The sequence below is a fragment of the Saccoglossus kowalevskii genome, chromosome 11, assembly GCF_978046115.1.
Source record: "Saccoglossus kowalevskii chromosome 11, keSacKowa6.1, whole genome shotgun sequence".
NCBI lineage: Eukaryota > Metazoa > Hemichordata > Enteropneusta > Harrimaniidae > Saccoglossus > Saccoglossus kowalevskii.
Window position 1 is genome coordinate 5,476,842 of NC_140651.1, and position 21,890 is coordinate 5,498,731.

At 39.8% G+C, this 21,890-nt stretch overlaps 1 protein-coding gene and 41 non-coding genes across 42 annotated transcripts in view; all 42 read right to left on the bottom strand.

Annotated features, from left to right (window-relative positions):
- Positions 1–21,890, bottom strand: part of LOC102801971 (xaa-Pro aminopeptidase 1-like) — a 183,737-nt gene that overhangs the window by 48,059 nt on the left and 113,788 nt on the right. The gene's annotated exons all lie outside the window — the stretch shown is intronic.
- TRNAY-GUA (transfer RNA tyrosine (anticodon GUA)) lies at positions 403–490 on the bottom strand. The gene is given in 2 exon segments: positions 403–438; positions 454–490. It is a non-coding gene; the product is annotated as a tRNA-Tyr (tRNA).
- TRNAY-GUA (transfer RNA tyrosine (anticodon GUA)) lies at positions 765–852 on the bottom strand. Its single transcript is given in 2 exon segments — positions 765–800; positions 816–852. It is a non-coding gene; the product is annotated as a tRNA-Tyr (tRNA).
- Positions 1,127–1,214, bottom strand: TRNAY-GUA (transfer RNA tyrosine (anticodon GUA)). The gene is given in 2 exon segments: positions 1,127–1,162; positions 1,178–1,214. It is a non-coding gene; the product is annotated as a tRNA-Tyr (tRNA).
- TRNAY-GUA (transfer RNA tyrosine (anticodon GUA)) lies at positions 1,490–1,577 on the bottom strand. The gene is given in 2 exon segments: positions 1,490–1,525; positions 1,541–1,577. It is a non-coding gene; the product is annotated as a tRNA-Tyr (tRNA).
- TRNAY-GUA (transfer RNA tyrosine (anticodon GUA)) lies at positions 1,854–1,941 on the bottom strand. The gene is given in 2 exon segments: positions 1,854–1,889; positions 1,905–1,941. It is a non-coding gene; the product is annotated as a tRNA-Tyr (tRNA).
- Positions 2,580–2,667, bottom strand: TRNAY-GUA (transfer RNA tyrosine (anticodon GUA)). Its single transcript is given in 2 exon segments — positions 2,580–2,615; positions 2,631–2,667. It is a non-coding gene; the product is annotated as a tRNA-Tyr (tRNA).
- Positions 3,305–3,392, bottom strand: TRNAY-GUA (transfer RNA tyrosine (anticodon GUA)). Its single transcript is given in 2 exon segments — positions 3,305–3,340; positions 3,356–3,392. It is a non-coding gene; the product is annotated as a tRNA-Tyr (tRNA).
- Positions 3,668–3,755, bottom strand: TRNAY-GUA (transfer RNA tyrosine (anticodon GUA)). The gene is given in 2 exon segments: positions 3,668–3,703; positions 3,719–3,755. It is a non-coding gene; the product is annotated as a tRNA-Tyr (tRNA).
- Positions 4,032–4,119, bottom strand: TRNAY-GUA (transfer RNA tyrosine (anticodon GUA)). Its single transcript is given in 2 exon segments — positions 4,032–4,067; positions 4,083–4,119. It is a non-coding gene; the product is annotated as a tRNA-Tyr (tRNA).
- TRNAY-GUA (transfer RNA tyrosine (anticodon GUA)) lies at positions 4,394–4,481 on the bottom strand. Its single transcript is given in 2 exon segments — positions 4,394–4,429; positions 4,445–4,481. It is a non-coding gene; the product is annotated as a tRNA-Tyr (tRNA).
- TRNAY-GUA (transfer RNA tyrosine (anticodon GUA)) lies at positions 4,756–4,843 on the bottom strand. The gene is given in 2 exon segments: positions 4,756–4,791; positions 4,807–4,843. It is a non-coding gene; the product is annotated as a tRNA-Tyr (tRNA).
- On the bottom strand, positions 5,119–5,206 carry TRNAY-GUA (transfer RNA tyrosine (anticodon GUA)). Its single transcript is given in 2 exon segments — positions 5,119–5,154; positions 5,170–5,206. It is a non-coding gene; the product is annotated as a tRNA-Tyr (tRNA).
- Positions 5,481–5,568, bottom strand: TRNAY-GUA (transfer RNA tyrosine (anticodon GUA)). Its single transcript is given in 2 exon segments — positions 5,481–5,516; positions 5,532–5,568. It is a non-coding gene; the product is annotated as a tRNA-Tyr (tRNA).
- On the bottom strand, positions 5,844–5,931 carry TRNAY-GUA (transfer RNA tyrosine (anticodon GUA)). The gene is given in 2 exon segments: positions 5,844–5,879; positions 5,895–5,931. It is a non-coding gene; the product is annotated as a tRNA-Tyr (tRNA).
- On the bottom strand, positions 6,207–6,294 carry TRNAY-GUA (transfer RNA tyrosine (anticodon GUA)). Its single transcript is given in 2 exon segments — positions 6,207–6,242; positions 6,258–6,294. It is a non-coding gene; the product is annotated as a tRNA-Tyr (tRNA).
- Positions 6,570–6,657, bottom strand: TRNAY-GUA (transfer RNA tyrosine (anticodon GUA)). The gene is given in 2 exon segments: positions 6,570–6,605; positions 6,621–6,657. It is a non-coding gene; the product is annotated as a tRNA-Tyr (tRNA).
- Positions 6,933–7,020, bottom strand: TRNAY-GUA (transfer RNA tyrosine (anticodon GUA)). Its single transcript is given in 2 exon segments — positions 6,933–6,968; positions 6,984–7,020. It is a non-coding gene; the product is annotated as a tRNA-Tyr (tRNA).
- Positions 7,296–7,383, bottom strand: TRNAY-GUA (transfer RNA tyrosine (anticodon GUA)). The gene is given in 2 exon segments: positions 7,296–7,331; positions 7,347–7,383. It is a non-coding gene; the product is annotated as a tRNA-Tyr (tRNA).
- Positions 7,660–7,747, bottom strand: TRNAY-GUA (transfer RNA tyrosine (anticodon GUA)). Its single transcript is given in 2 exon segments — positions 7,660–7,695; positions 7,711–7,747. It is a non-coding gene; the product is annotated as a tRNA-Tyr (tRNA).
- Positions 8,024–8,111, bottom strand: TRNAY-GUA (transfer RNA tyrosine (anticodon GUA)). Its single transcript is given in 2 exon segments — positions 8,024–8,059; positions 8,075–8,111. It is a non-coding gene; the product is annotated as a tRNA-Tyr (tRNA).
- On the bottom strand, positions 8,542–8,629 carry TRNAY-GUA (transfer RNA tyrosine (anticodon GUA)). Its single transcript is given in 2 exon segments — positions 8,542–8,577; positions 8,593–8,629. It is a non-coding gene; the product is annotated as a tRNA-Tyr (tRNA).
- TRNAY-GUA (transfer RNA tyrosine (anticodon GUA)) lies at positions 9,225–9,312 on the bottom strand. Its single transcript is given in 2 exon segments — positions 9,225–9,260; positions 9,276–9,312. It is a non-coding gene; the product is annotated as a tRNA-Tyr (tRNA).
- Positions 9,743–9,830, bottom strand: TRNAY-GUA (transfer RNA tyrosine (anticodon GUA)). Its single transcript is given in 2 exon segments — positions 9,743–9,778; positions 9,794–9,830. It is a non-coding gene; the product is annotated as a tRNA-Tyr (tRNA).
- Positions 10,261–10,348, bottom strand: TRNAY-GUA (transfer RNA tyrosine (anticodon GUA)). The gene is given in 2 exon segments: positions 10,261–10,296; positions 10,312–10,348. It is a non-coding gene; the product is annotated as a tRNA-Tyr (tRNA).
- On the bottom strand, positions 11,462–11,549 carry TRNAY-GUA (transfer RNA tyrosine (anticodon GUA)). Its single transcript is given in 2 exon segments — positions 11,462–11,497; positions 11,513–11,549. It is a non-coding gene; the product is annotated as a tRNA-Tyr (tRNA).
- TRNAY-GUA (transfer RNA tyrosine (anticodon GUA)) lies at positions 11,980–12,067 on the bottom strand. Its single transcript is given in 2 exon segments — positions 11,980–12,015; positions 12,031–12,067. It is a non-coding gene; the product is annotated as a tRNA-Tyr (tRNA).
- On the bottom strand, positions 12,860–12,947 carry TRNAY-GUA (transfer RNA tyrosine (anticodon GUA)). The gene is given in 2 exon segments: positions 12,860–12,895; positions 12,911–12,947. It is a non-coding gene; the product is annotated as a tRNA-Tyr (tRNA).
- On the bottom strand, positions 13,907–13,994 carry TRNAY-GUA (transfer RNA tyrosine (anticodon GUA)). The gene is given in 2 exon segments: positions 13,907–13,942; positions 13,958–13,994. It is a non-coding gene; the product is annotated as a tRNA-Tyr (tRNA).
- TRNAY-GUA (transfer RNA tyrosine (anticodon GUA)) lies at positions 14,270–14,357 on the bottom strand. Its single transcript is given in 2 exon segments — positions 14,270–14,305; positions 14,321–14,357. It is a non-coding gene; the product is annotated as a tRNA-Tyr (tRNA).
- On the bottom strand, positions 14,632–14,719 carry TRNAY-GUA (transfer RNA tyrosine (anticodon GUA)). The gene is given in 2 exon segments: positions 14,632–14,667; positions 14,683–14,719. It is a non-coding gene; the product is annotated as a tRNA-Tyr (tRNA).
- On the bottom strand, positions 14,995–15,082 carry TRNAY-GUA (transfer RNA tyrosine (anticodon GUA)). The gene is given in 2 exon segments: positions 14,995–15,030; positions 15,046–15,082. It is a non-coding gene; the product is annotated as a tRNA-Tyr (tRNA).
- On the bottom strand, positions 15,720–15,807 carry TRNAY-GUA (transfer RNA tyrosine (anticodon GUA)). Its single transcript is given in 2 exon segments — positions 15,720–15,755; positions 15,771–15,807. It is a non-coding gene; the product is annotated as a tRNA-Tyr (tRNA).
- TRNAY-GUA (transfer RNA tyrosine (anticodon GUA)) lies at positions 16,443–16,530 on the bottom strand. The gene is given in 2 exon segments: positions 16,443–16,478; positions 16,494–16,530. It is a non-coding gene; the product is annotated as a tRNA-Tyr (tRNA).
- TRNAY-GUA (transfer RNA tyrosine (anticodon GUA)) lies at positions 16,961–17,048 on the bottom strand. The gene is given in 2 exon segments: positions 16,961–16,996; positions 17,012–17,048. It is a non-coding gene; the product is annotated as a tRNA-Tyr (tRNA).
- Positions 18,008–18,095, bottom strand: TRNAY-GUA (transfer RNA tyrosine (anticodon GUA)). Its single transcript is given in 2 exon segments — positions 18,008–18,043; positions 18,059–18,095. It is a non-coding gene; the product is annotated as a tRNA-Tyr (tRNA).
- On the bottom strand, positions 18,371–18,458 carry TRNAY-GUA (transfer RNA tyrosine (anticodon GUA)). The gene is given in 2 exon segments: positions 18,371–18,406; positions 18,422–18,458. It is a non-coding gene; the product is annotated as a tRNA-Tyr (tRNA).
- Positions 19,096–19,183, bottom strand: TRNAY-GUA (transfer RNA tyrosine (anticodon GUA)). The gene is given in 2 exon segments: positions 19,096–19,131; positions 19,147–19,183. It is a non-coding gene; the product is annotated as a tRNA-Tyr (tRNA).
- TRNAY-GUA (transfer RNA tyrosine (anticodon GUA)) lies at positions 19,819–19,906 on the bottom strand. Its single transcript is given in 2 exon segments — positions 19,819–19,854; positions 19,870–19,906. It is a non-coding gene; the product is annotated as a tRNA-Tyr (tRNA).
- TRNAY-GUA (transfer RNA tyrosine (anticodon GUA)) lies at positions 20,337–20,424 on the bottom strand. Its single transcript is given in 2 exon segments — positions 20,337–20,372; positions 20,388–20,424. It is a non-coding gene; the product is annotated as a tRNA-Tyr (tRNA).
- Positions 21,384–21,471, bottom strand: TRNAY-GUA (transfer RNA tyrosine (anticodon GUA)). The gene is given in 2 exon segments: positions 21,384–21,419; positions 21,435–21,471. It is a non-coding gene; the product is annotated as a tRNA-Tyr (tRNA).
- TRNAY-GUA (transfer RNA tyrosine (anticodon GUA)) lies at positions 21,747–21,834 on the bottom strand. Its single transcript is given in 2 exon segments — positions 21,747–21,782; positions 21,798–21,834. It is a non-coding gene; the product is annotated as a tRNA-Tyr (tRNA).

Sequence of the window (21,890 nt, forward strand, 5' to 3'; positions counted from 1 at the left end):
ACCATGAAGTACTAGTACAATTTACGCAAAACAGGACACGTACTTCGAGCTGGATTCGAACCAGCGACATAAGGATAACAGCAAATGACCACTACAGTCCTCCGCTCTACCAACTGAGCTATCAAAGGGATGACATGTAGTCATTATATCAAACACGATGACCCCAATTATACCCTTTGACATTGATTGTCTCATTTTGATGTCATCGTTTTGACGTTTGTGCAAGCATATATTGAGTAACGCAATCAGAACATGGCCATTTTAAATTGAAAACACTTTCATGAATTACGTAATCGACGATGCAGTGGGCAATCAAATGTTGCGCAACTCGAATTTGAAAACAATCATTAATGACGTAACCGACCATGCAGTACTAGTACAATTTACGCAAAACAGGTCACGTCCTTCGAGCCGGATTCGAACCAGCGACCTAAGGATAACAGCAAATGACCACTACAGTCCTCCGCTCTACCAACTGAGCTATCGAAGGGATGACATATAGCCATTATATCAAACATGATGACCCCAATTATACCCTTTCACATTGAATGTCTCATTTTGATGTCACCGCTTTGACGTTTGTGCAATCATATATTGAGTAACGCAATCAGAACATGGCCATTTTAAATTGAAAACACTTTCATGAATTACGTAATCGACGATGCAGTGGGCAGTCAAATGTTGCGCAACTCGAATTTGAAAACAATCATTAATGACGTAATCGACCACGAAGTACTAGTACAATTTACGCACAACAGGACACGTCCTTCGAGCCGGATTCGAACCAGCGACCTAAGGATAACAGCAAATGACCACTACAGTCCTCCGCTCTACCAACTGAGCTATCGAAGGGATGACATGTAGTCATTATGTCAAACATGATGAGTCCAATTCTGCCCTTTGACATTGAATGTCTCATTATGATGTCACCGTTTTGACGTTTGTGCAATCATATATTGTATAACGCAATCAGAACATGCCCATTTTAAATTGAAAACACTTTCATGAATTACGTAATCGACGATGCATTACGCAATCAAAACTTGCGCAACTCGAATTTGAAAACAATCATTAATGACGTAATCGACCACGCAGTACTAGTACAATTTACGCAAAACAGGACACGTCCTTCGAGCTGGATTCGAACCAGCGACCTAAGGATAACAGCAAATGACCACTACAGTCCTCCGCTCTACCAACTGAGCTATCGATGGGATGACATGTAGTCATTATATCAAACACGATGACCCCAATTATACCCTTTGACATTGAATGTCTCATTTTGATGTCACCGTTTTGACGTTTGTGCAATCATATATTGAGTAACGCAATCAGAACATGCGCCATTTTAAATTGAAAACACTTTCATGAATTACGTAATCGACGATGCAGTATGCAATCAAAACTTGCGCCACTTGAATTTGAAAACAATCATTAATGACGTAATCGACCGTGAAGTACTAGTACAATTTACGCAAAACAGGACACGTCCTTCGAGCCGGATTCGAACCAGCGACCTAAGGATAACAGCAAATGACCACTACAGTCCTCCGCTCTACCAACTGAGCTATCGAAGGGATGACATGTAGTCATTATGTCAAACATGATGAGTCCAATTCTGCCCTTTGACATTGAATGTCTCATTATGATGTCACCGTTTTGACGTTTGTGCAATCATATATTGAGTAACGCAATCAGAACATGCGCCATTTTCAATTGAAAACACTTTAATGAATTACGTAATCGACGATGCAGTACGCAATAAAAACTTGCGCCACTTGAATTTGAAAACAATTCATTAATGACGTAACCGACCATGCAGTACTAGTACAATTTACGCAAAACAGGTCACGTCCTTCGAGCCGGATTCGAACCAGCGACCTAAGGATAACAGCAAATGACCACTACAGTCCTCCGCTCTACCAACTGAGCTATCGAAGGGATGACATATAGTCATTATATCAAACACGATGACCCCAATTATACCCTTTGATATTGAATGTCTCATTTTGATGTCACCGTTTTGACGTTTGTGCAATCATATATTGAGTAACGCAATCAGAACATGGCCATTTTAAATTGAAAACACTTTCATGAATTACATAATCGACGATGCAGTGGGCAATCAAATGTTGCGCAACTCGAATTTGAAAACAATCATTAATGACGTAATCGACCACGACGTACTAGTACAATTTACGCAAAACAGGACACGTCCGTCGAGCCGGATTCGAACCAGCGACCTAAGGATAACAGCAAATGACCACTACAGTCATCCGCTCTACCAACTGAGCTATCGAAGGGATGACATGTAGTCATTATGTCAAACATGATGAGTCCAATTCTGTCCTTTGACATTGAATGTCTCATTATGATGTCACCGTTTTGACGTTTGTGCAATCATATATTGAGTAACGCAATCAGAACATGCGCCATTTTAAATTGAAAACACTTTCATGAATTACGTAATCGACGATGCAGTACGCAATAAAAACTTGCGCCACTTGAATTTGAAAACAATTCATTAATGACGTAACCGACCATGCAGTACTAGTACAATTTACGCAAAACAGGTCACGTCCTTCGAGCCGGATTCGAACCAGCGACCTAAGGATAACAGCAAATGACCACTACAGTCCTCCGCTCTACCAACTGAGCTATCGAAGGGATGACATATAGTCATTATATCAAACACGATGACCCCAATTATACCCTTTGATATTGAATGTCTCATTTTGATGTCACCGTTTTGACGTTTGTGCAATCATATATTGAGTAACGCAATCAGAACATGGCCATTTTAAATTGAAAACACTTTCATGAATTACATAATCGACGATGCAGTGGGCAATCAAAAGTTGCGCAACTCGAATTTGAAAACAATCATTAATGACGTAATCGACCACGACGTACTAGTACAATTTACGCAAAACAGGACACGTCCGTCGAGCCGGATTCGAACCAGCGACCTAAGGATAACAGCAAATGACCACTACAGTCATCCGCTCTACCAACTGAGCTATCGAAGGGATGACATGTAGTCATTATGTCAAACATGATGAGTCCAATTCTGTCCTTTGACATTGAATGTCTCATTATGATGTCACCGTTTTGACGTTTGTGCAATCATATATTGAGTAACGCAATCAGAACATGCGCCATTTTAAATTGAAAACACTTTCATGAATTACGTAATCGACGATGCAGTACGCATTCAAAACTTGCGCAACTCGAATTTGAAAACAATCATTAATGACGTAATCGACCACGAAGTACTAGTACAATTTACGCAAAACAGGACACGTCCTTCGAGCCGGATTCGAACCAGCGACCTAAGGATAACAGCAAATGACCACTACAGTCCTCCGCTCTACCAACTGAGCTATCGAAGGGATGACATGTAGTCATTATGTCAAACATGATGAGTCCAATTCTGCCCTTTGACATTGAATGTCTCATTATGATGTCACCGTTTTGACGTTTGTGCAATCATATATTGAGTAACGCAATCAGAACATGCGCCATTTTCAATTGAAAACACTTTCATGAATTACGTAATCGACGATGCAGTACGCAATAAAAACTTGCGCAACTCGAATTTGAAAACAATCATTAATGACGTAATCGACCACGAAGTACTAGTACAATTTACGCAAAACAGGACACGTCCTTCGAGCCGGATTCGAACCAGCGACCTAAGGATAACAGCAAATGACCACTACAGTCCTCCGCTCTACCAACTGAGCTATCGAAGGGATGACATGTAGTCATTATGTCAAACATGATGAGTCCAATTCTGCCCTTTGACATTGAATGTCTCATTATGATGTCACCGTTTTGACGTTTGTGCAATCATATATTGAGTAACGCAATCAGAACATGCGCCATTTTCAATTGAAAACACTTTCATGAATTACGTAATCGACGATGCAGTACGCAATAAAAACTTGCGCCACTTGAATTTGAAAACAATTCATTAATGACGTAACCGACCATGCAGTACTAGTACAATTTACGCAAAACAGGTCACGTCCTTCGAGCCGGATTCGAACCAGCGACCTAAGGATAACAGCAAATGACCACTACAGTCCTCCGCTCTACCAACTGAGCTATCGAAGGGATGACATGTAGTCATTATATCAAACATGATGACCCCAATTATACCCTTTGACATTGAATGTCTCATTTTGATGTCACCGTTTTGACGTTTGTGCAATCATATATTGAGTAACGCAATCAGAACATGGCCATTTTAAATTGAAAACACTTTCATGAATTACGTAATCGACGATGCAGTGGGCAATCAAATGTTGCGCAACTCGAATTTGAAAACAATCATTAATGACGTAACCGACCATGCAGTACTAGTACAATTTACGCAAAACAGGTCACGTCCTTCGAGCCGGATTCGAACCAGCGACCTAAGGATAACAGCAAATGACCACTACAGTCCTCCGCTCTACCAACTGAGCTATCGAAGGGATGACATATAGTCATTATATCAAACACGATGACCCCAATTATACCCTTTCACATTGAATGTCTCATTTTGATGTCACCGTTTTGACGTTTGTGCAATCATATATTGAGTAACGCAATCAGAACATGGCCATTTTAAATTGAAAACACTTTCATGAATTACGTAATCGACGATGCAGTGGGCAGTCAAATGTTGCGCAACTCGAATTTGAAAACAATCATTAATGACGTAATCGACCACGAAGTACTAGTACAATTTACGCAAAACAGGACACGTCCTTCGAGCTGGATTCGAACCAGCGACCTAAGGATAACAGCAAATGACCACTACAGTCCTCCGCTCTACCAACTGAGCTATCGATGGGATGACATGTAGTCATTATATCAAACACGATGACCCCAATTATACCCTTTGACATTGAATGTCTCATTTTGATGTCACCGTTTTGACGTTTGTGCAATCATATATTGAGTAACGCAATCAGAACATGCGCCATTTTAAATTGAAAACACTTTCATGAATTACGTAATCGACGATGCAGTATGCAATCAAAACTTGCGCCACTTGAATTTGAAAACAATCATTAATGACGTAATCGACCGTGAAGTACTAGTACAATTTACGCAAAACAGGACACGTCCTTCAAGCCGGATTCGAACCAGCGACCTAAGGATAACAGCAAATGACCACTACAGTCCTCCGCTCTACCAACTGAGCTATCGAAGGGATGACATGTAGTCATTATATCAAACAGGATGACCCCAATTATACCCTTTGACATTGAATGTCTCATTTTGATGTCACCGTTTTGACGTTTGTGCAATCATATATTGAGTAACGCAATCAGAACATGGCCATTTTAAATTGAAAACACTTTCATGAATTACGTAATCGACGATGCAGTGGGCAATCAAATGTTGCGCAACTCGAATTTGAAAACAATCATTAATGACGTAATCGACCATGAAGTACTAGTACAATTTACGCAAAACAGGACACGTCCTTCGAGCCGGATTCGAACCAGCGACCTAAGGATAACAGCAAATGACCACTACAGTCCTCCGCTCTACCAACTGAGCTATCGAAGGGATGACATGTAGTCATTATGTCAAACATGATGAGTCCAATTCTGCCCTTTGACATTGAATGTCTCATTATGATGTCACCGTTTTGACGTTTGTGCAATCATATATTGAGTAACGCAATCAGAACATGCGCCATTTTCAATTGAAAACACTTTCATGAATTACGTAATCGACGATGCAGTACGCATTCAAAACTTGCGCAACTCGAATTTGAAAACAATCATTAATGACGTAATCGACCATGAAGTACTAGTACAATTTACGCAAAACAGGACACGTCCTTCGAGCCGGATTCGAACCAGCGACCTAAGGATAACAGCAAATGACCACTACAGTCCTCCGCTCTACCAACTGAGCTATCGAAGGGATGACATGTAGTCATTATGTCAAACATGATGAGTTCAATTCTGCCCTTTGACATTTAATGTCTCATTATGATGTCACCGTTTTGACGTTTGTGCAATCATATATTGAGTAACGCAATCAGAACATGCGCCATTTTCAATTGAAAACACTTTCATGAATTACGTAATCGACGATGCAGTACGCAATCAAAACTTGCGCCACTCGAATTTGAAAACAATCATTAATGATGTAATCGACTATGAAGTACTAGTACAATTTACGCAAAACAGGACACGTCATTCGAGCCGGATTCGAACCAGCGACCTAAGGATAACAGCAAATGACCACTACAGTCCTCCGCTCTACCAACTGAGCTATCGAAGGGATGACATGTAGTCATTATGTCAAACATGATGAGTTCAATTCTGCCCTTTGACATTTAATGTCTCATTATGATGTCACCGTTTTGACGTTTGTGCAATCATATATTGAGTAACGCAATCAGAACATGCGCCATTTTCAATTGAAAACACTTTCATGAATTACGTAATCGACGATGCAGTACGCAATCAAAACTTGCGCCACTCGAATTTGAAAACAATCATTAATGACGTAATCGACCATGAACTACTAGTACAATTTACGCAAAACAGGACACGTCCTTCGAGCCGGATTTGAACCAGCGACCTAAGGATAACAGCAAATGACCACTACAGTCCCCCGCTCTACCAACTGAGCTATCGAAGGGATGACATGTAGTCATTAAGTCAAACATGATGAGTCCAATTCTGCCCTTTGACATTGAATGTCTCATTATGATGTCACCGTTTTGACGTTTGTGCAATCATATATTGAGTAACGCAATCAGAACATGCGCCATTTTCAATTGAAAACACTTTCATGAATTACGTAATCGAGGATGCAGTACGCAATCAAAACTTGCGCCACTCGAATTTGAAAACAATCATTAATGACGTAATCGACTATGAAGTACTGGTACAATTTACGCAAAACAGGACACGTCCTTCGAGCCGGATTCGAACCAGCGACCTAAGGATAACAGCAAATGACCACTACAGTCCTCCGCTCTACCAACTGAGCTATCGAAAGGATGACATGTAGTCATTATGTCAAACATGATGAGTCCAATTCTGCCCTTTGACATTTAATGTCTCATTATGATGTCACCGTTTTGACGTTTGTGCAATCATATATTGAGTAAGGCAATCAGAACATGCGCCATTTTCAATTGAAAACACTTTCATGAATTACGTAATCGACGATGCAGTACGCAATCAAAACTTGCGCCACTCGAATTTGAAAACAATCATTAATGACGTAATCGACCATGAAGTACTAGTACAATTTACGTAAAACAGGACACGTCCTTCGAGCCGGATTCGAACCAGCGACCTAAGGATAACAGCAAATGACCACTACAGTCCTCCGCTCTACCAACTGAGCTATCGAAGGGATGACATGTAGTCATTATATCAAACACGATGACCCCAATTATACCCTTTGACATTGAATGTCTCATTTTGATGTCACCGTTTTGACGTTTGTGCAATCATATATTGAGTAACGCAATCAGAACATGCGCCATTTTAAATTGAAAACACTTTCATGAATTACGTAATCGAAGATTCAGTACGCAATCAAAACTTGCACCACTTGAATTTGAAAACAATTCATTAATGACGTAACCGACCATGCAGTATGAGTACAATTTACGCAAAACAGGACACGTTCTTCGAGCCGGATTCGAACCAGCGACCTAAGGATAACAGCAAATGACCACTACAGTCCTCCGCTCTACCAACTGAGCTATCGAAGGGATGACATGTAGTCATTATGTCAAACATGATGAGTCAAATTCTGCCCTTTGACATTGAATGTCTCATTATGATGTCACCGTTTTGACGTTTGTGCAATCATATATTGAGTAACGCAATCAGAACATGCGTCATTGTCAATTGAAAACACTTTCATGAATTATGTAATCGACGATGCAGTACGCAATCAAAACTTACGCCACTTGAATTTGAAAACAATTCATTAATGACGTAACCGACCATGCAGTATGTTTACAATTTACGCAAAACAGGACACGTTCTTCGAGCTGGATTCGAACCAGCGACATAAGGATAACAGCAAATGACCACTACAGTCCTCCGCTCTACCAACTGAGCTATCGAAGGGATGACATGTAGTCATTATATCAAACACGATGACCCCAATTATACCCTTTGACATTGAATGTCTCATTATGATGTCACCGTTTTGACGTTTGTGCAATCATATATTGAGTAACGCAATCAGAACATGCGCCATTTTCAATTGAAAACACTTTCATGAATTACGTAATCGACGATGCAGTACGCAATCAAAACTTGCGCCACTCGAATTTGAAAACAATCATTAATGATGTCACCGTTTTGACGTTTGTGCAATCATATATTGAGTAACGCAATCAGAACATGCGCCATTTTAAATTGAAAACACTTTCATGAATTACATAATCGACGATGCAGTATGCAATCAAAACTTGCGCCACTCGAATTTGAAAACAATCATTAATGACGTAATCGACTATGAAGTACTAGTACAATTTACGCAAAACAGGACACGTCCTTCGAGCCGGATTCGAACCAGCGACCTAAGGATAACAGCAAATGACCACTACAGTCCTCCGCTCTACCAACTGAGCTATCGAAGGGATGACATGTAGTCATTTTGTCTCATTTTGATGTCACCGTTTTGACGTTTGTGCAATCATATATTGAGTTACGCAATCAGAACATGGCCATTTTAAATTGAAAACTCTTTCATGAATTACGTAATCGACGATGCATTAAGCAATCAAAACTTGCGCAACTCGAATTTGAAAACAATCATTAATGACGTAATCGACCATGAAGTACTAGTACAATTTACGCAAAACAGGACACGTACTTCGAGCTGGATTCGAACCAGCGACATAAGGATAACAGCAAATGACCACTACAGTCCTCCGCTCTACCAACTGAGCTATCAAAGGGATGACATGTAGTCATTATATCAAACACGATGACCCCAATTATACCCTTTGACATTGATTGTCTCATTTTGATGTCATCGTTTTGACGTTTGTGCAAGCATATATTGAGTAACGCAATCAGAACATGGCCATTTTAAATTGAAAACACTTTCATGAATTACGTAATTGACGATGCAGTAAGCAATCAAAACTTGCGCAACTCGAATTTGAAAACAATCATTAATGACGTAATCGACCATGAAGTACTAGTACAATTTACGCAAAACAGAACACGTCCTTCGAGCCGGATTCGAACCAGCGACCTAAGGATAACAGCAAATGACCACTACAGTCCTCCGCTCTACCAACTGAGCTATCGAAGGGATGACATATAGTCAGTATGTCAAACATGATGAGTCCAATTCTGCCCTTTGACATTGAATGTCTCATTATGATGTCACCGTTTTGTCGTTTGTGCAATCATATATTGAGTAACGCAATCAGAACATGCGCCATTTTCAATTGAAAACACTTTCATGAATTACGTAATCGACGATGCAGTACGCAATCAAAACTTGCGCCACTCGAATTTGAAAACAATCATTAATGATGTCACCGTTTTGACGTTTGTGCAATCATATATTGAGTAACGCAATCAGAACATGCGCCATTTTAAATTGAAAACACTTTCATGAATTACATAATCGACGATGCAGTATGCAATCAAAACTTGCGCCACTCGAATTTGAAAACAATCATTAATGACGTAATCGACTATGAAGTACTAGTACAATTTACGCAAAACAGGACACGTCCTTCGAGCCGGATTCGAACCAGCGACCTAAGGATAACAGCAAATGACCACTACAGTCCTCCGCTCTACCAACTGAGCTATCGAAGGGATGACATATAGTCAGTATGTCAAACATGATGAGTCCAATTCTGCCCTTTGACATTGAATGTCTCATTATGATGTCACCGTTTTGTCGTTTGTGCAATCATATATTGAGTAACGCAATCAGAACATGCGCCATTTTCAATTGAAAACACTTTCATGAATTACGTAATCGACGATGCAGTACGCAATCAAAACTTGCGCCACTCGAATTTGAAAACAATCATTAATGATGTCACCGTTTTGACGTTTGTGCAATCATATATTGAGTAACGCAATCAGAACATGCGCCATTTTAAATTGAAAACACTTTCATGAATTACATAATCGACGATGCAGTATGCAATCAAAACTTGCGCCACTCGAATTTGAAAACAATCATTAATGACGTAATCGACTATGAAGTACTAGTACAATTTACGCAAAACAGGACACGTCCTTCGAGCCGGATTCGAACCAGCGACCTAAGGATAACAGCAAATGACCACTACAGTCCTCCGCTCTACCAACTGAGCTATCGAAGGGATGACATGTAGTCATTTTGTCTCATTTTGATGTCACCGTTTTGACGTTTGTGCAATCATATAATGAGTTACGCAATCAGAACATGGCCATTTTAAATTGAAAACTCTTTCATGAATTACGTAATCGACGATGCATTAAGCAATCAAAACTTGCGCAACTCGAATTTGAAAACAATCATTAATGACGTAATCGACCATGAAGTACTAGTACAATTTACGCAAAACAGGACACGTACTTCGAGCTGGATTCGAACCAGCGACATAAGGATAACAGCAAATGACCACTACAGTCCTCCGCTCTACCAACTGAGCTATCAAAGGGATGACATGTAGTCATTATATCAAACACGATGACCCCAATTATACCCTTTGACATTGATTGTCTCATTTTGATGTCACCGTTTTGACGTTTGTGCAAGCATATATTGAGTAACGCAATCAGAACATGGCCATTTTAAATTGAAAACACTTTCATGAATTACGTAATCGACGATGCAGTAAGCAATCAAAACTTGCGCAACTCGAATTTGAAAACAATCATTAATGACGTAATCGACCATGAAGTACTAGTACAATTTACGCAAAACAGAACACGTCCTTCGAGCCGGATTCGAACCAGCGACCTAAGGATAACAGCAAATGACCACTACAGTACTCCGCTCTACCAACTGAGCTATCGAAGGGATGACATATAGTCAGTATGTCAAACATGATGAGTCCAATTCTGCCCTTTGACATTGAATGTCTCATTATGATGTCACCGTTTTGTCGTTTGTGCAATCATATATTGAGTAACGCAATCAGAACATGCGCCATTTTCAATTGAAAACACTTTCATGAATTACGTAATCGACGATGCAGTACGCAATCAAAACTTGCGCCACTCGAATTTGAAAACAATCATTAATGATGTCACCGTTTTGACGTTTGTGCAATCATATATTGAGTAACGCAATCAGAACATGCGCTATTTTAAATTGAAAACACTTTCATGAATTACATAATCGACGATGCAGTATGCAATCAAAACTTGCGCCACTCGAATTTGAAAACAATCATTAATGACGTAATCGACTATGAAGTACTAGTACAATTTACGCAAAACAGGACACGTCCTTCGAGCCGGATTCGAACCAGCGACCTAAGGATAACAGCAAATGACCACTACAGTCCTCCGCTCTACCAACTGAGCTATAGAAGGGATGACATATAGTCAGTATGTCAAACATGATGAGTCCAATTCTGCCCTTTGACATTGAATGTCTCATTATGATGTCACCGTTTTGTCGTTTGTGCAATCATATATTGAGTAACGCAATCAGAACATGCGCCATTTTCAATTGAAAACACTTTCATGAATTACGTAATCGACGATGCAGTACGCAATCAAAACTTGCGCCACTCGAATTTGAAAACAATCATTAATGATGTCACCGTTTTGACGTTTGTGCAATCATATATTGAGTAACGCAATCAGAACATGCGCCATTTTAAATTGAAAACACTTTCATGAATTACATAATCGACGATGCAGTATGCAATCAAAACTTGCGCCACTCGAATTTGAAAACAATCATTAATGACGTAATCGACTATGAAGTACTAGTACAATTTACGCAAAACAGGACACGTCCTTCGAGCCGGATTCGAACCAGCGACCTAAGGATAACAGCAAATGACCAATACAGTCCTCCGCTCTACCAACTGAGCTATCAAAGGGATGACATGTAGTCATTATATCAAACACGATGACCCCAATTATACCCTTTGACATTGAATGTTTCATTTTGATGTCACCGTTTTGACGTTTGTGCAATCATATATTGAGTAACGCAATCAGAACATGGCCATTTTAAATTGAAAACACTTTCATGAATTACGTAATCGACGATGCAGTAAGCAATCAAAACTTGCGCAACTCGAATTTGAAAACAATCATTAATGACGTAATCGACCATGAAGTACTAGTACAATTTACGCAAAACAGAACACGTCTTTCGAGCCGGATTCGAACCAGCGACCTAAGGATAACAGCAAATGACCACTACAGTTCTCCGCTCTACCAACTGAGCTATCGAAGGGATGACATATAGTCAGTATGTCAAACATGATGAGTCCAATTCTGCCCTTTGACATTGAATGTCTCATTATGATGTCACCGTTTTGACGTTTGTGCAATCATATATTGAGTAACGCAATCAGAACATGCGCCATTTTCAATTGAAAACACTTTCATGAATTACGTAATCGACGATGCAGTACGCAATCAAAACTTGCGCCACTCGAATTTGAAAACAATCATTAATGATGTCACCGTTTTGACGTTTGTGCAATCATATATTGAGTAACGCAATCAGAACATGCGCCATTTTAAATTGAAAACACTTTCATGAATTACATAATCGACGATGCAGTATGCAATCAAAACTTGCGCCACTCGAATTTGAAAACAATCATTAATGACGTAATCGACTGTGAAGTACTAGTACAATTTACGCAAAACAGGACACGTCCTTCGAGCCGGATTCGAACCAGCGACCTAAGGATAACAGCAAATGACCACTACAGTCCTCCGCTCTACCAACTGAGCTATCGAAGGGATGACATGTATTCATTTTGTCTCATTTTGATGTCACCGTTTTGACATTTGTGCAATCATATATGGAGTTACGCAATCAGAACATGGCCATTTTAAATTGAAAACTCTTTCATGAATTACGTAATCGACGATGCAGTAAGCAATCAAAACTTGCGCAACTCGAATTTGAAAACAATCATTAATGACGTAATCGACCATGAAGTACTAGTACAATTTACGCAAAACAGGACACGTACTTCGAGCTGGATTCGAACCAGCGACATAAGGATAACAGCAAATGACCATTACAGACCTCCGCTCTACCAACTGAGCTATCAAAGGGATAACATGTAGTCATTATATCAAACACGATGACCCCAATTATACCCTTTGACATTGAATGTCTCATTATGATGTCACCGTTTTGACGTTTGTGCAATCATATATTGAGTAACGCAATCAGAACATGCGCCATTTTCAATTGAAAACACTTTCATGAATTACATAATCGACGATGCAGTACGCAATCAAAACTTGCGCCACTCGAATTTGAAAACAATCATTAATGACGTAATAGACTATGAAGTACTAGTAAAATTTACGCAAAACAGGACACGTCCTTCGAGGCGGATTCGAACCAGCGACCTACGGATACCAGCAAATGACCACTACAGTTCTCCGTTCTACCAACTGAGCTATCGAAGGGATGACATGTAGTCATTATGTCAAACATGATGAGTCCAATTCTGCCCTTTGACATTTAATGTCTCATTATGATGTCATCGTTTTGACGTTTGTGCAATCATATATTGAGTAACGCAATCAGAACATGCGCCATTTTCAATTGAAAACACTTTCATGAATTACGTAATCGACGATGCAGTACGCAATCAAAACTTGCGCCACTCGAATTTGAAAACAATCATTAATGACGTAATCGACCATGAACTACTAGTACAATTTACGCAAAACAGGACACGTTCTTCGAGCCGGATTTGAACCAGCGACCTAAGGATAACAGCAAATGACCACTACAGTCCTCCGCTCTACCAACTGAGCTATCGAAGGGATGACATGTAGTCATTATATCAAACACGATGACCCCAATTATACCCTTTGACATTGAATGTCCCATTATGATGTCACCGTTTTGACGTTTGTGCAATCATATATTGAGTAACGCAATCAGAAAATGCGCCATTGTCAATTGAAAACACTTTCATGAATTACGTAATCGACGATGCAGTACGCAATCAAAACTTGCGCAACTCGAATTTAAAAACAATCATTAATGACGTAATCGACCATGAAGTACTTGTACAATTTACGCAAAACAGGACACGTCCTTCGAGCCGGATTCGAACCAGCGACCTAAGGATAACAGCAGATGACCACTACAGTCCTCCGCTCTAGCAACTGAGCTATCGAAGGGATGACATGTAGTCATTATGTCAAACATGATGAGTCCAATTCTGCTCTTTGACATTGAATGTCTCATTATGATGTCACCGTTTTGACGTTTGTGCAATCATATATTGAGTAACGCAATCAGAACATGGCCATTTTATATTGAAAACACTTTCATGAATTACGTAATCGACGATGCAGTAAGCAATCAAAACTTGCGCAACTCGAATATGAAAACAATCATTAATGACGTAATCGACCATGAACTACTAGTACAATTTACGCAAAACAGGACACGTTCTTCGAGCCGGATTTGAACCAGCGACCTAAGGATAACAGCAAATGACCACTACAGTCCTCCGCTCTACCAACTGAGCTATCGAAGGGATGACATGTAGTCATTATATCAAACACGATGACCCCAATTATACCCTTTGACATTGAATGTCCCATTATGATGTCACCGTTTTGACGTTTGTGCAATCATATATTGAGTAACGCAATCAGAAAATGCGCCATTGTCAATTGAAAACACTTTCATGAATTACGTAATCGACGATGCAGTACGCAATCAAAACTTGCGCAACTCGAATTTAAAAACAATCATTAATGACGTAATCGACCATGAAGTACTTGTACAATTTACGCAAAACAGGACACGTCCTTCGAGCCGGATTCGAACCAGCGACCTAAGGATAACAGCAGATGACCACTACAGTCCTCCGCTCTAGCAACTGAGCTATCGAAGGGATGACATGTAGTCATTATGTCAAACATGATGAGTCCAATTCTGCTCTTTGACATTGAATGTCTCATTATGATGTCACCGTTTTGACGTTTGTGCAATCATATATTGAGTAACGCAATCAGAACATGGCCATTTTATATTGAAAACACTTTCATGAATTACGTAATCGACGATGCAGTAAGCAATCAAAACTTGCGCAACTCGAATATGAAAACAATCATTAATGACGTAATCGACCATGAAGTACTAGTACAATTTACGCAAAACAGGACACGTCCTTCGAGCCGTATTCGAACCAGCGACCTAAGGATAACAGCAAATTACCACTACAGTCCTCCACTCTACCAACTGAGCTATCAAAGGGATGACATGTAGTCATTATATCAAACATGATGAGTCAAATTCTGCCCTTTGACATTGAATGTCTCATTATGATGTCACCGATTTGACGTTTGTGCAATCATATATTGAGTAACGCAATCAGAACATGCGCCATTGTCAATTGAAAACACTTTCATGAATTACGTAATCGACGATGCCGTACGCAATCAAAACTTGCGCCACTCGAATTTGAAAACAATCATTAATGACGTAATCTACTATGAAGTACTAGTACAATTTACGCAAAACAGGACACGTCCTTCGAGCCGGATTCGAACCAGCGACCTAAGGATAACAGCAAATAACCACTACAGTCCTCCGCTCTACCAACTGAGCTATCGAAGGGATGACATGTAGTCATTATATCAAACACGATGACCCCAATTCTGCCCTTTGACATTGAATGTCTCATTATGATGTCAACGTTTTGACGTTTGTGCAATCATATATTGAGTAACGCAATCAGAACATGCGCCATTTTAAATTGAAAACACTTTCATGAATTACGTAATCGACGATGCAGTACGCATTCAAAACTTGCGCAACTCGAATTTGAAAACAATCATTAATGACGTAATCGACCATGAAGTACTAGTACAATTTACGCAAAACAGGACACGTCCTTCGAGCCGGATTCGAACCAGCGACCTAAGGATAACAGCAAATGACCACTACAGTCCTCCGCTACCAACTGAGCTATCGAAGGGATGACATTTAGTCATTATGTCAAACATGTTGAGTCCAATTCTGCTCTTTGACATTGAATGTCTCATTATGATGTCACCGTTTTGACGTTTGTGCAATCATATATTGAGTAACGCAATCAGAACATGGCCATTTTATATTGAAAACACTTTCATGAATTACGTAATCGACGATGCAGTAAGCAATCAAAACTTGCGCAACTCGAATTTGAAAACAATCATTAATGACGTAATCGACCATGAAGTACTAGTACAATTTACGCAAAACAGGACACGTCCTTCGAGCCGTATTCGAACCAGCGACCTAAGGATAACAGCAAATGACCACTACAGTCCTCCGCTCTACCAACTGAGCTATCGAAGGGATGACATATAGTCAGTATGTCAAACATGATGAGTCCAATTCTGCCCTTTGACATTGAATGTCTCATTATGATGTCACCGTTTTGACGTTTGTGCAATCATATATTGAGTAACGCAATCAGAACATGCGCCATTTTCAATTGAAAACACTTTCATGAATTACGTAATCGACGATGCAGTACGCAATCAAAACTTGCGCCACTCGAATTTGAAAACAATCATTAATGATGTCACCGTTTTGACGTTTGTGCAATCATATATTGAGTAACGCAATCAGAACATGCGCCATTTTAAATTGAAAACACTTTCATGAATTACATAATCGACGATGCAGTATGCAATCAAAACTTGCGCCACTCGAATTTGAAAACAATCATTAATGACGTAATCGACTGTGAAGTACTAGTACAATTTACGCAAAACAGGACACGTCCTTCGAGCCGGATTCGAACCAGCGACCTAAGGATAACAGCAAATGACCACTACAGTCCTCCGCTCTACCAACTGAGCTATCGAAGGGATGACATGTATTCATTTTGTCTCATTTTGATGTCACCGTTTTGACATTTGTGCAATCATATATGGAGTTACGCAATCAGAACATGGCCATTTTAAATTGAAAACTCTTTCATGAATTACGTAATCGACGATGCAGTAAGCAATCAAAACTTGCGCAACTCGAATTTGAAAACAATCATTAATGACGTAATCGACCATGAAGTACTAGTACAATTTACGCAAAACAGGACACGTACTTCGAGCTGGATTCGAACCAGCGACATAAGGATAACAGCAAATGACCATTACAGACCTCCGCTCTACCAACTGAGCTATCAAAGGGATAACATGTAGTCATTATATCAAACACGATGACCCCAATTATACCCTTTGACATTGAATGTCTCATTATGATGTCACCGTTTTGACGTTTGTGCAATCATATATTGAGTAACGCAATCAGAACATGCGCCATTTTCAATTGAAAACACTTTCATGAATTACATAATCGACGATGCAGTACGCAATCAAAACTTGCGCCACTCGAATTTGAAAACAATCATTAATGACGTAATAGACTATGAAGTACTAGTAAAATTTACGCAAAACAGGACACGTCCTTCGAGGCGGATTCGAACCAGCGACCTACGGATACCAGCAAATGACCACTACAGTTCTCCGCTCTACCAACTGAGCTATCGAAGGGATGACATGTAGTCATTATGTCAAACATGATGAGTCCAATTCTGCCCTTTGACATTTAATGTCTCATTATGATGTCATCGTTTTGACGTTTGTGCAATCATATATTGAGTAACGCAATCAGAACATGCGCCATTTTCAATTGAAAACACTTTCATGAATTACGTAATCGACGATGCAGTACGCAATCAAAACTTGCGCCACTCGAATTTGAAAACAATCATTAATGACGTAATCGACCATGAACTACTAGTACAATTTACGCAAAACAGGACACGTTCTTCGAGCCGGATTTGAACCAGCGACCTAAGGATAACAGCAAATGACCACTACAGTCCTCCGCTCTACCAACTGAGCTATCGAAGGGATGACATGTAGTCATTATATCAAACACGATGACCCCAATTATACCCTTTGACATTGAATGTCCCATTATGATGTCACCGTTTTGACGTTTGTGCAATCATATATTGAGTAACGCAATCAGAAAATGCGCCATTGTCAATTGAAAACACTTTCATGAATTACGTAATCGACGATGCAGTACGCAATCAAAACTTGCGCAACTCGAATTTAAAAACAATCATTAATGACGTAATCGACCATGAAGTACTTGTACAATTTACGCAAAACAGGACACGTCCTTCGAGCCGGATTCGAACCAGCGACCTAAGGATAACAGCAGATGACCACTACAGTCCTCCGCTCTAGCAACTGAGCTATCGAAGGGATGACATGTAGTCATTATGTCAAACATGATGAGTCCAATTCTGCTCTTTGACATTGAATGTCTCATTATGATGTCACCGTTTTGACGTTTGTGCAATCATATATTGAGTAACGCAATCAGAACATGGCCATTTTATATTGAAAACACTTTCATGAATTACGTAATCGACGATGCAGTAAGCAATCAAAACTTGCGCAACTCGAATATGAAAACAATCATTAATGACGTAATCGACCATGAAGTACTAGTACAATTTACGCAAAACAGGACACGTCCTTCGAGCCGTATTCGAACCAGCGACCTAAGGATAACAGCAAATTACCACTACAGTCCTCCACTCTACCAACTGAGCTATCAAAGGGATGACATGTAGTCATTATATCAAACATGATGAGTCAAATTCTGCCCTTTGACATTGAATGTCTCATTATGATGTCACCGATTTGACGTTTGTGCAATCATATATTGAGTAACGCAATCAGAACATGCGCCATTGTCAATTGAAAACACTTTCATGAATTACGTAATCGACGATGCCGTACGCAATCAAAACTTGCGCCACTCGAATTTGAAAACAATCATTAATGACGTAATCTACTATGAAGTACTAGTACAATTTACGCAAAACAGGACACGTCCTTCGAGCCGGATTCGAACCAGCGACCTAAGGATAACAGCAAATAACCACTACAGTCCTCCGCTCTACCAACTGAGCTATCGAAGGGATGACATGTAGTCATTATATCAAACACGATGACCCCAATTCTGCCCTTTGACATTGAATGTCTCATTATGATGTCAACGTTTTGACGTTTGTGCAATCATATATTGAGTAACGCAATCAGAACATGCGCCATTTTAAATTGAAAACACTTTCATGAATTACGTAATCGACGATGCAGTACGCATTCAAAACTTGCGCAACTCGAATTTGAAAACAATCATTAATGACGTAATCGACCATGAAGTACTAGTACAATTTACGCAAAACAGGACACGTCCTTCGAGCCGGATTCGAACCAGCGACCTAAGGATAACAGCAAATGACCACTACAGTCCTCCGCTACCAACTGAGCTATCGAAGGGATGACATTTAGTCATTATGTCAAACATGTTGAGTCCAATTCTGCTCTTTGACATTGAATGTCTCATTATGATGTCACCGTTTTGACGTTTGTGCAATCATATATTGAGTAACGCAATCAGAACATGGCCATTTTATATTGAAAACACTTTCATGAATTACGTAATCGACGATGCAGTAAGCAATCAAAACTTGCGCAACTCGAATTTGAAAACAATCATTAATGACGTAATCGACCATGAAGTACTAGTACAATTTACGCAAAACAGGACACGTCCTTCGAGCCGTATTCGAACCAGCGACCTAAGGATAACAGCAAATGACCACTACAGTCCTCCGCTCTACCAACTGAGCTATCGAAGGGATGACATATAGTCAGTATGTCAAACATGATGAGTCCAATTCTGCCCTTTGACATTGAATGTCTCATTATGATGTCACCGTTTTGACGTTTGTGCAATCATATATTGAGTAACGCAATCAGAACATGCGCCATTTTCAATTGAAAACACTTTCATGAATTACGTAATCGACGATGCAGTACGCAATCAAAACTTGCGCCACTCGAATTTGAAAACAATCATTAATGATGTCACCGTTTTGACGTTTGTGCAATCATATATTGAGTAACGCAATCAGAACATGCGCCATTTTAAATTGAAAACACTTTCATGAATTACATAATCGACGATGCAGTATGCAATCAAAACTTGCGCCACTCGAATTTGAAAACAATCATTAATGACGTAATCGACTGTGAAGTACTAGTACAATTTACGCAAAACAGGACACGTCCTTCGAGCCGGATTCGAACCAGCGACCTAAGGATAACAGGAAATGACCACTACAGTCCTCCGCTCTACCAACTGAGCTATCGAAGGGATGACATGTATTCATTTTGTCTCATTTTGATGTCACCGTTTTGACATTTGTGCAATCATATATGGAGTTACGCAATCAGAACATGGCCATTTTAAATTGAAAACTCTTTCATGAATTACGTAATCGACGATGCAGTAAGCAATCAAAACTTGCGCAACTCGAATTTGAAAACAATCATTAATGACGTAATCGACCATGAAGTACTAGTACAATTTACGCAAAACAGGACACGTACTTCGAGCTGGATTCGAACCAGCGACATAAGGATAACAGCAAATGACCATTACAGACCTCCGCTCTACCAACTGAGCTATCAAAGGGATAACATGTAGTCATTATATCAAACACGATGACCCCAATTATACCCTTTGACATTGAATGTCTCATTATGATGTCACCGTTTTGACGTTTGTGCAATCATATATTGAGTAACGCAATCAGAACATGCGCCATTTTCAATTGAAAACACTTTCATGAATTACATAATCGACGATGCAGTACGCAATCAAAACTTGCGCCACTCGAATTTGAAAACAATCATTAATGACGTAATAGACTATGAAGTACTAGTAAAATTTACGCAAAACAGGACACGTCCTTCGAGGCGGATTCGAACCAGCGACCTACGGATACCAGCAAATGACCACTACAGTTCTCCGCTCTACCAACTGAGCTATCGAAGGGATGACATGTAGTCATTATGTCAAACATGATGAGTCCAATTCTGCCCTTTGACATTTAATGTCTCATTATGATGTCATCGTTTTGACGTTTGTGCAATCATATATTGAGTAACGCAATCAGAACATGCGCCATTTTCAATTGAAAACACTTTCATGAATTACGTAATCGACGATGCAGTACGCAATCAAAACTTGCGCCACTCGAATTTGAAAACAATCATTAATGACGTAATCGACCATGAACTACTAGTACAATTTACGCAAAACAGGACACGTTCTTCGAGCCGGATTTGAACCAGCGACCTAAGGATAACAGCAAATGACCACTACAGTCCTCCGCTCTACCAACTGAGCTATCGAAGGGATGACATGTAGTCATTATATCAAACACGATGACCCCAATTATACCCTTTGACATTGAATGTCCCATTATGATGTCACCGTTTTGACGTTTGTGCAATCATATATTGAGTAACGCAATCAGAAAATGCGCCATTGTCAATTGAAAACACTTTCATGAATTACGTAATCGACGATGCAGTACGCAATCAAAACTTGCGCAACTCGAATTTAAAAACAATCATTAATGACGTAATCGACCATGAAGTACTTGTACAATTTACGCAAAACAGGACACGTCCTTCGAGCCGGATTCGAACCAGCGACCTAAGGATAACAGCAGATGACCACTACAGTCCTCCGCTCTAGCAACTGAGCTATCGAAGGGATGACATGTAGTCATTATGTCAAACATGATGAGTCCAATTCTGCTCTTTGACATT